We start from the raw sequence: 10,812 nt of genomic DNA, 5'->3' as shown, positions 1-10,812 counted from the left end.
TCTACGTCCCTCTTCTGTATAAACTACGGCATCACTTTGATCGCCTCTCTACGCGACTCTCCTACCAGTACTGGCCTACACACAGACTAGTACCCACTACTACAGCTACCTACCCATACCATCCACACCACACCACACAACCACACTGAGCTGCAGCCACCTGTAACACCACCCGTCCTACGAGTCACTCTCCAGATATGGCACTGTGTCCTCACGTCTCCACCCATGTCTAGCGACCTATCCAGGCCTACTACAGCATCTCCGTCCTGGCTTAAATGATGTCTCATAGCAGTCTCTACTGCTCTCCCGCTGTCCTGCCCAGTCTCTACCTGCCCCGTCCTCTCTGTTGGCTGTGGTTCTTTCTACAGACCTCTCTCTGTTGGCTGTGGTCTCTACGTCTCTTCTAGTGGCGCTTGTGCCCTCACTACGTCTCGTTGCACTTATGGCTTGGATTGGCTCTAACGTCTCTCTGTGGCTGTGAGCGATGACTACGTCTCAGTCTTGTTGGGACTGAATACCGTCTACGTCTCTCTGTGGCTGTTGGACTCTACTGCTTCTCTCGTGTATGGCTTTGTGATCTCTACAGGTCTCTCTGGTCTCGCTGTGCGTCTCTACGTAGTGCTCTATGTATTTTCGTAGTGAGTCTCATATACGTCTGACTCGCTGTAGACTTAGAGGGTTGGTCCTACGTTCTACTCTGGTTGGCTGTGGCGTAGCATCGGTAAAAACGTCTCTTCTGTGGGCTTGATCGGTGGGTAGCAGGCTCGTAGCGTCGTCTGCTGTTGGCGTGGTGGTCTCTACGGCTCCTCTGTTGGCTTATGGTACTCTAGCGTGCTTGTGTGCGTGGGTGTCATCTACGTCTCTGCCTAGCGTTGCCTCGACTGGTGCCCTCACGTGCTTCTCCTCGTAGTCCTGGGCGTGGTGCGTCCTCTGCGTACGATCGTCATCTAGCTGTGGGACTGAGTGGTCTACGATCTTACTCCCGTGTTGCATTACGGCCCTGCTAGAAGGAGTCCGTCTCTGACGTCTCTCTTTGGCTGTCGGAGTGCGATACAGTACTTCATAACGGGCTCCTGATAAGTCGTGCTGGTCAGTAAAATGTAGTCTCTACGTCTCTCTGTTGGCTGTGTGGTCTACGTCTCTCTGTTGGTGTTGTCTCTACGTCTAACTTCTGTTGGCTGTGGTCTACGTCTCTCCCCGTTAGTGCGTGTGTGCTACGTGCAATCAATAACTCTTGGTTGGTCGCTGTGGGTCCTCTACGTCCTCATCTCTTTACCCTAGTGAGATCATGTATAACCTGTGAGTCTTTTAATCAAATGCCGATTAGAGTGCTCAGCCTCGCTGACACAAAAGATATATTGAGCTGATATCCCACATGCCTTTTAGTACGGAGTTTCCGGCCACCGGAAGATAGTAGTAAGTGACAATCTGTGAGCAAACTGAGATTAAAGACAGCTTTTTGTGCGTGTGATAGAGTGCATGTGATAGTGTGAGAGCTCTCGCGTGGTTGAATGAATCATACACCGTCCTGGCCCTGACTGACACTTGTTGTGCTTCGAACAGTAATGTGAGATAAGACACTCAATAACCAAATCTTAGCAAAATAATATACAGACCATTCAACTTTGCAATCTAAAGATACATATATTTTCTGGGTGTGCGCGTGGTGTGCAATATTGAAAGAATTAATTTGGTCTTTGGTAGTGTACAATTTTTGAACAACTGACTGTAACCTAACTCAATTAGCACACCAAAGCTAATTTAACACCGACCACAATTTTACACATTGCCCATGGTCGCTCTGCCCCAACGGAGGACTGACTGATTCTGTTTGTGCAACTGTTATGACAATGTTGTGTTCGTTGTCTGTTGGTTTGTGTCTGTCCTGTCTCCCTAGTATGTGTCGCATGCAAACATAACACTACTTCCTTCTCCAACATACAGCTCTTTGGACAATTGTTTACATTAAAGACAAATTATCTGTTATAGTTATAGCCTTGTTAATGGAAATACAGAGGCATCCCCTATGATAATGGGAGATGAGTAGGATCACAGGCTAGTTCAGATTGCAACTTCTGCCAAGTAGCCATAATGCGGATGCAACATATCCCAACAAAAGCCCCAACATACTGTGTGTGGTAAAATGCAGAGCGTTTGATACTCGAAACTGTCACAACTCACTGACCTTCAAGATCCTTAAACAATTCCAGTCTAAGTTGACTAAATAAATTTGTTGCGTCTGACTGACACAGATTAGTCACCTGCTGCTTGACAGTCTTGTCATGCATTTTCACTCTTTTTTTTCAAGCCTAAGATATTGCTGAGCATGGATTCAAGCACATCCCAAGACACGTCAAATAGGAGGTGAGGTATTAGATGGAATTCAATAGTCGACGACAAAATGAAGTTGTCACGACGAGCACTCCATATACTGTCCGGATGTGCGTAGCCAAAAGTGTGTGCGTGCGCCCCACAAGAGGCTCAACGACAGCGGAGGCCACCTCAGCGTGTCGAGGTATCTGCCCGCCTGATGTGAGCAGTAGCTTAGGATTTGGCCGGGGAGACCCGGAAACGGACCCAGGACAACCAAGTGGCGTGCGTGAGCTCTGGTCGTGCGATGGCGCCCAAAAGTCCGCGATCGCGCACTCGCAGGGCTCGCGTGCGTGCGTGCACCGTAGGTTAGCGGGGTCCGCGTGCGTAGCGCACCGGCCGTGCCGTAGTGCGTGCCGCCGTGCGTGCAGTGCCTGTAACCCCGCGTCTACACCACAATAATGCGTGCGTGCGTGCGTGTGTTTGTTTGTCAGTTATATCGACCGTATGTCAGTCTCATTGGTTGTGTATAAGTCTGGGGATGAGAGGGGTCATCATAGGATACAAACAGTAAAGCCAGTGATCATCGACTAGATTCAGCCGCGGGCCAATTTGTTCTTGAGCAGATGGTCAGTGGGCCGGAAAATAATGACATATCATTTGTAGACTGAAAATCGACAGCAGAAGCCCAAACAGATGTTATATTCAACTAAAACAAAATAATTTCAAAATTCGCTTACATTTGTATACGATCACATACAGTGCCTTCGGAAAGTACTCAGACCCCTTGACTTTTTCCACATTTTGTTATGTTACAGTCTAATTCTAAAATTGATTAAACCATTTTTTCCCTCTACACACAATACCCCACAATGACAAAGCAAAAACAGGTTTAAAAAAATGTTTGCTAATATATAAAAAAAAATAAAAAAAATGAAATATCACATTTGCATAATACCCTAATAATACTCTAATAAATTTAGGAATCTATGTTTTTCAATTATTGCATCCACACTGCTTGCGCGCGCCAACGAGCGTCTGCGTTGCCAAGGGCTAAAATAAAAGTAATTCCTATTTCTGACGTGGATCGCGCTGCAAGTCCTGCCTCTCCCATCTCCTCATTGGTTTATAGAAGCAGGTACCCACGTGCCATCTCCTCATTGGTTATACCCACGTAGGTGATTGAAAGACAAACTGTTTTGCCGGTTGTCGTGGTAATACTATGAAAGTGTAGATGCCAATCACCATATAAGTTCAAATAAAAGCACCCTGCAGTACCCAACACACACTCACGAGTAAGGGGCATTATTATATTACCCCCCCGTAAGTTGACTGAGAACACATTCTCATTTACAACAACAACCTTGGGAATAGTTACAGGTGAGAGGAACGAGCCAATTGTAAACTGGGGATGATTAGATGGCCATGGTGGTATTATGGCCAGATTTGGAATTTAGCCACACCCTTACTCTTAAAATAAGTGCCATGGTATCTTTAGTGACCACAGAGAGTCAGGACACCCATTTAACGTTCCATCTGAAAGACGGCCCCACTACACAGGGCAATGTCCCCAATCACTGCACTGTGGCATTGGGATTTTTTTTTTTAGACCAGAGGAAAGGTCGCCTCCTACTGGCCCTCCAACACCACTTCCAGCAGCATCTGGTTTCCCATCCAGAGACTGATCAGGACCAACCCTGCTTAGTTTCAGAAGCAAGCCAGCAGTGGGATGCAGGGTGGTATGCTGCTTTGAAACTTGGTTGAGACATCCTTCAAAAGCTAAAGCAAGGCAGTTTTACATTTCCTCTTCTCTCCTTCTCATGTTTCCTCTGTGGTCACTGACCTGAAAATAAATAGTGTACAAGAACAGATGAGGAAAGGGGGGATGAGGAGATGAGGAAAGAGGAGATGAGGAAAGGAAGATGAGGAAAAGGGAGATGAATTCTAAGTAACGTTTGTATTGTTTTTATTTTCCACCAGTCTCTGTCATTAGTCTACAAATTACGTTATACAGTAAGATGTATTTTTAGCTGTTGGCCAGTAGAGGGTGGTGAGAGAGACAGAGAAACAGTATCGATATGAACAATTCGTCTGTTTATACTCTGCATGGTGTCGTATAACACAAGAGAGACATTCCTTTTATGGTCATGCCGTATACAGGTCATAAAGCTCCCCTCCCATTTGGAACATTCCATGCGTCATTGTTTACCACAAAATGACACATGCCAAGGTTTTCTTCCTCAGTATTCAAACTGAATAAAAGTGCTTTATATAATGAAAACGAAACTAACTACCGAGCTTGATACACACCTGAAACTGATGTTGTAGTTCTGTGGCGGTTTGACTTCGGTATCCCAGTCACATCATGACATTTTAAATATCAACTCTCTCTTCACGAATTATAGCCATTGGTCCACTTTCCCTTAGTGGTGACTTTAATACTAGTGATATCGTCGTGCACCAAATTTAGAATATTTTCGGTGTTGCAAATCGTCAGGTGCATTCGCTGGTGCGAAGTGGGCATTATTATGTTACTTAGTAATAACATAACATTACTAGTAATAACTTAATCATAACAACATTAATTATTAATAACATAGCATTACTTAGTAATACCATTACTTAGTAATAACATAACATTACTAGTAATAAGTAAGATAGCACTACTTAAAGGAATAACATGTTAGGTAACATTACTTATAGTAATAATAAGTGACATTTGTTATAGTAAAACATATTGTGTATGTCCTGAGGCCTCAGGACTCTATATGGGACAAATCACTGTGAAATGAGAAGTATTATTGTACTGATAGAGTTTTGACTCCAACCAAGACAGGCTATTGCCTGAGGGTTGATAGTTATCGTGATCCCATCATAATCAGGTCACAGTTAACCTGATTACACACCCACATTTATAATCCCTCCATTTTGGGAAATAATGCTCTGGGAGTTTGTTGAAAACCGTATCTTCTTTGTGTGTGTGTGCGTGTGCGTGTGTGTGTGTGTGTGTGTGTGTGTGTGTGTGTGTGTGTGTGTGTGTGTGTGTGACTCTACTGTAGTGTACTCAGAGTGACACCCAGAGAGTTTATAAAGAGCTAATGTTTATGCTGTACTTCTGTTGTTGAACTAACCACCCTGACCCTGTGGTCTTCTCAGTTTCCAGCAAGAGATCGCCCTACTGGCTGTCTGCAGGGACTTTTTGTAACTATAGTATTAACTGATCAGAATCGTATTTATTATGTGTAATTTAGAAATAAGTTAATATGATACAATAAACTGGTTTCTCAGTGCCATTTGTGTGTTGTYTAACTTTCCACCTCTAGATGGCAGTAACGTCAAGTGTATCATGCTTTATCAGCCTGAAGTTGCTTTGTGATCATAGCTAGACTTTAATCATCAGTACTGTGTTTGGCATTAATTTAGCATCACAGTGTGTGGTGTGTCCAGTCCAACATCAAAAGAGCTACTTGATGATCAGGTTTTGCATAGAAAATGATGTTTCTTCATTGGTCATTTAGTGTCAACTGTCATAAAACATCATGGCCGCCGATGTTGTGCTGTGTGAATAACTAATCTCTCATTAACATCATGTTGGCTCCAACATCAGAGCCAGCAGCCTGTATTTTTTACAAGGCTTTTTATAGAGTCCCACTCTCACTATGAAAAGTGCCACTGAATAACAAGTGAAACAGAGCTGTAAACAACCCCTGGAGGAGAGGGGACAGGCAGAGCAAGGTGAGGGAACGAAACGGGCTGACAGGGTGTGTCCCAAACCAAATGGCACCCTATTCCCTATATAGTGCCGTACTTTTGGCCAGACAAATGTGGACACTAGTATTGTGCACAGCAAAAGTAGTGCACTATGTAATGAATAGGGTAGGATTTTGGACAAAGCTACAGTGAGAAAGGAGTAACAGAGAGAGGGATCAAGAAGACCTTTCCTGAGTATCTCTGTCACAATGGTAACCGGAGTTTGGTGGGGGGGGGGGGCGCACAACACCACACACTAGCATCACTTCATTCACTGTGCTGCTGATCGATCAGTAGAGAGGGCGAGAGGATAGGGGAGGACTGTTTATGTAGTTTGTGTCGTTCTCAATAAAGATTGGATTTACAGTAACTCCCCCACCCCACCCACTCCCACCCCTTCACCCTTTTACTGCTGCTGGCTCCTGCATTCTCCTATAAAACACTGCAAACATAAAAACCCACAAGCACTTAAGAGCTGTCTTAGTGATGGGGAGGAGGGTGGGTTGGAGGGTAAAACATCCTTTTCTTTACACCCCTCAATCACTCCATCCGGCCTCAGCGGAGAGAGAGGAAGAGATTGAGGGGAGGATATATTGTCTCTGATGGGCTATTTGATTAAGATGGATTACGCAATGAATTGTGAATTGTCATTGGACTAATGAGGGGAATGTGTGTGGGTGCCCAACTCTATTCTCTGGTAAAGTCAACAAGCTTTTAGTTTTGTAGTTGTTTTAAATTGCATTTATTTGTTTATTTAATTTAAATTAAACCCACAGCTCAATTTAGACTACCTGCTGTCAGACAGTGTGAGTTATGTGAGGTATGGGTAGGGGCTAAATGTTCTCGTTGATTAGATTCCCTGGTCTCCAGCCTCTTAGGGGGTGTTAGAGATAAGAGGGCCCTGGTTGCCGTGGGGAACCCTCACTGTCATCGTGGCAGCAGTAGCTCAGATAGAAGATAAACGCCAATCCCGTCGGTCCAGGTCCTAGACACAGACAGACAGACAGACAGACAGACAGACAGACAGACAGACAGACAGACAGACAGACAGACAGACAGACAGACAGACACACCCAACACTACACAACAAACACACACACACACACACACACACACACACACACACACACACACACACAGGGAGTTAAAGTGATTTCCACTGCTTCCCTCTCTGTGACGGGAGGTAATCTACAGCAAAGGCCCCACAGGTAGACTACCTCCCTACTTATCTACACTGTACTTAGGGCTACTGTTTTCATCACTGGCTGCTAGTTATCCTATATCTCTGGCTGTAGGTGTTATAACTGACTGCTATCTCTATTCTACTGGCTGCTGGCTGGCCTATATCTTTTTTATTTTTTATTTAACCTTTACTTAACTAGGCAAGTCAGTTAAGAACACATTTTTATTTACAATGACGGCCAACCAAAAGGTAAAAGGCCTCCTGCGCGGATAATAATAAAATATAAATATAGGACAAAACGCACATCACGACTAGAGAGACAACACAACACTACATAAAGAGAGACCTAAAACAGCAACATAGCATGGCAGCAACACATGACAACACAACATGGTAGCGACACAACATGGTAGCAACACAAAACATGGTAGCAGCACAAAATATGGTACAAACATTATTGGGCACAGAAAACAGCACAAAGGGCAAGAAGGTAGAGACAACAATACATCAAGCAAAGCAGCCACAATTGTCAGTAAGAGTGTCCATGATTGAGTCTTTGAATGAAGAGATTGAGATAAAACTGTCCAGTTTGAGTGTTTGTTGCAGCTCATTCCAGTCGCTATCTGCAGCGAACTGAAAAGAGGAGCAACCCAGGGATGTGTGCTTTGGGGACCTTTAACAGAATGTGACTGCCAGAACGGTTGTTGTATTTGGAGSATGAGGGCTGCAGTATATATATCAGATAGGGGGGAGTGAGGCCTAAGAGGGTTTTATAAATAAGCATCAACCAGTGGGTCTTGCGATGGGTATACAGAGATGACCAGTTTACAGAGGAGTATAGAGTGCAGTGATGTGTCTTATAAGGAGCATTGGTGGCAAATCTGATTGCCGAATGGTAAAGAACATCTGGCCGCTCGAGAGCACCCTTACCTGCCGATCTATAAATTACGTCTCCGTAATCTAGCATGGATAGGATGGTCATCTGAATCAGGGCAAGTTTGGCAGCTGGGGTGAAAGAGGAACGATTAACTTTTGCCTGCAGCTTTGATATGTGCTGAGAGAATGACAGTGTACCATCTAGCCATACTCCCAAGTACTTGTATGAGGTAGGGTGTACATGCACATTTCCAGATATCATCAACAGTAAAACAATCAATGCATGGCAGAGGACAGGGAGAGCCCTGCAGTGTTTATTTATGACATTTGAATGTGCATTAGATGGCAACCTCAAGCTCTAAACCCTCGGAGGTAGTAATCACACCTAGGGTTGCACATAATGGGGAATATTCAGAGGAAGAAACTTTCCGTGGGAATTAACGGGAATAGATGGGAATTCACTGGAATATATGCAAATTAATATTAATACCATTTAAATGTAGATGTTTTTTTGCATTGGACATATTTACCATATCATATGGCAACAGAAACATAAACCTTTTACCATATCATAAGTAGACATAATTGCAAATGATTAAATCCTTCCCATAGAAAAAAAAATGTTAGTTACAAATTGAACTTTAATTAAATGAGTTGATTCTTCACATGGGATGATTTCACTGAACAACAAAAGAGAATGTTGAATGATCCCCAATGATCCATTGCATCTCCAAAAACATTATCAACATACATCTGTAAAATGATAGTCTAGAAACTGAAGCTTTGGTTGTCTTCCTCTCAGGCTTCCATGTCTTCTCCCTGGATCTCCTCAATGTCCACCTCTTGAACATCAGACTCTGAGGCCTCATCTTCACTGTCACTTTCCAACCTTGTTGAGGATGGCTCGTTGTCAGGCTCAAAAAGCCTCAAACTTGCCCGGATGGCCACACATTTTTCAAACCTTGTATTGGTCAGCCTGTTGCGTGCTTTGGTGTGTGTGTTCCCAAACAAGGACCAGTTGCGCTCTGAGGCGGCTGATGTTGGTGGGATTTGGAGGATGATGAAGGCAACATGGGAAAGAGCCTCAGATCCATAAAGTCCCTTCCACCAGGTGGCTGATGAGATATGTTGGCACGACTGCCATATTGCATCTCCATCCCAAAGCCCTTACTTGGAAGTGTACTTCACCAGACTACCAAGAACCTTGCCCTCATCCAGGCCAAGGTGGCGAGACACAGTAGGGATGACACCATAGGCCTTGTTGATCTCTGCACCAGACAGAATGCTCTTGCCAGCATACTTGGGGTCCAACATGTATGCTGCGGCGTGTATGGGCTTCAGGCAGAAGTCTTCACGCGTTTTGATGTATTTCAGAACTGCAGTTTCCTCTGCTTGGAGCAACAATGAAGTGGGCAGGGCAGTATGGATTTCTTCTCTAAGCAAAGTCTGAACATCAGACAGGATATGGCATTGTCTCCCTCAGTCCGTGCAATGGCTACTGCTATAGGTTTCAGGAGTTTCAGGCCGCTTCCCACTCTCTCCCAAAATACATCATCCAGGAAGATCCTCTTGATGGGAGAGACTCCTTCCCCTCCAGGAGACTGTCAAACATGATGACAACACCACCCCAATGGGTGTTGCTGGACAGCTTCAATGTGGTGCTCTTATTCTTCTCACTTTGTTTGGTGAGGTAGATTGCTGCTATAACTTTATGACCCTTCACATACCTAACCATTTCCTTGGCTCTCTTGTAGAGTGTATCCATTATTTTCAGTGCCATGATGCCCTTGAGGAGCAGATTCAATGTATGAGCAGCACAGCCAATGGGTGTGATGTGAGGGTATGACTCCTCCACTTTAGACCAAGCAGCCTTCATTTTCACAACATTGTCTGTCACCAGTGCAAATACCTTCTGTGGTCCAAGGTCATTGATGACTGCCTTCAGCTCATCTGCAATGTAGAGACCCATGTGTCTGTTGTCCCTTGTGTCTGTGCTCTTGTAGAATACTGGTTGAGGGGTGGAGATGACGTAGTTAATTATTCCGTGCCCACGAACATTTGACCACCCATCAGAGATGACTGCAATACAGTCTGCTTTCTCTATGATTTGCTTGACCTTCACTTGAACTCTGTTGAACTCTGCATCCAGAAAATGAGTAGATAAAGCATGTCTGGTTGCAGGGGTGTATGCTGGGCGAAGAACATTCAGAAATCTCTTCCAATACACAATGCCTGTGAGCATCAGAGGTGAACCAGTTGCATACACAGCTCGAGCAAGACATTCATCAGCATTTCTCTGACTACGTTCCTCCATTGAGTCAAAAAAACTTCTGATTCCAGGAGGACCATGAGCTGTTGCTATCGATAAGGTGTCTGATTCATCATTTTCACCTCGAATAGAAGTAGAGAGACTTTTGCCAGAGGTTGCTTGTTGTGAGCGCTGAGGGAACTTTATGCACTTGGCCAGATGATTCTGCATCTTTGTTGCATTCTTCACATATGATTTGGCACAGTATTTGCCAATGTACACAGCTTTTCCTTCTACATTAGCTGCAGTGAAATGTCTCCACACATCAGATAGTGCCGTGGCATTTTCCTGTAAAGATTAGGGAAAAAATTTGGAAGAAAACCCCAAATACAATTCCATGTACAGATAAATAGTTAAACAGCTAGATTAAACAACTCCTTTTGTA

This window comes from Salvelinus sp. IW2-2015, linkage group LG8 (genome assembly GCF_002910315.2).
Source record: "Salvelinus sp. IW2-2015 linkage group LG8, ASM291031v2, whole genome shotgun sequence".
NCBI lineage: Eukaryota > Metazoa > Chordata > Actinopteri > Salmoniformes > Salmonidae > Salvelinus > Salvelinus sp. IW2-2015.
The sequence above is the reverse complement of the archived record's forward strand: the minus strand, read 5'-3'. Positions refer to the sequence as shown.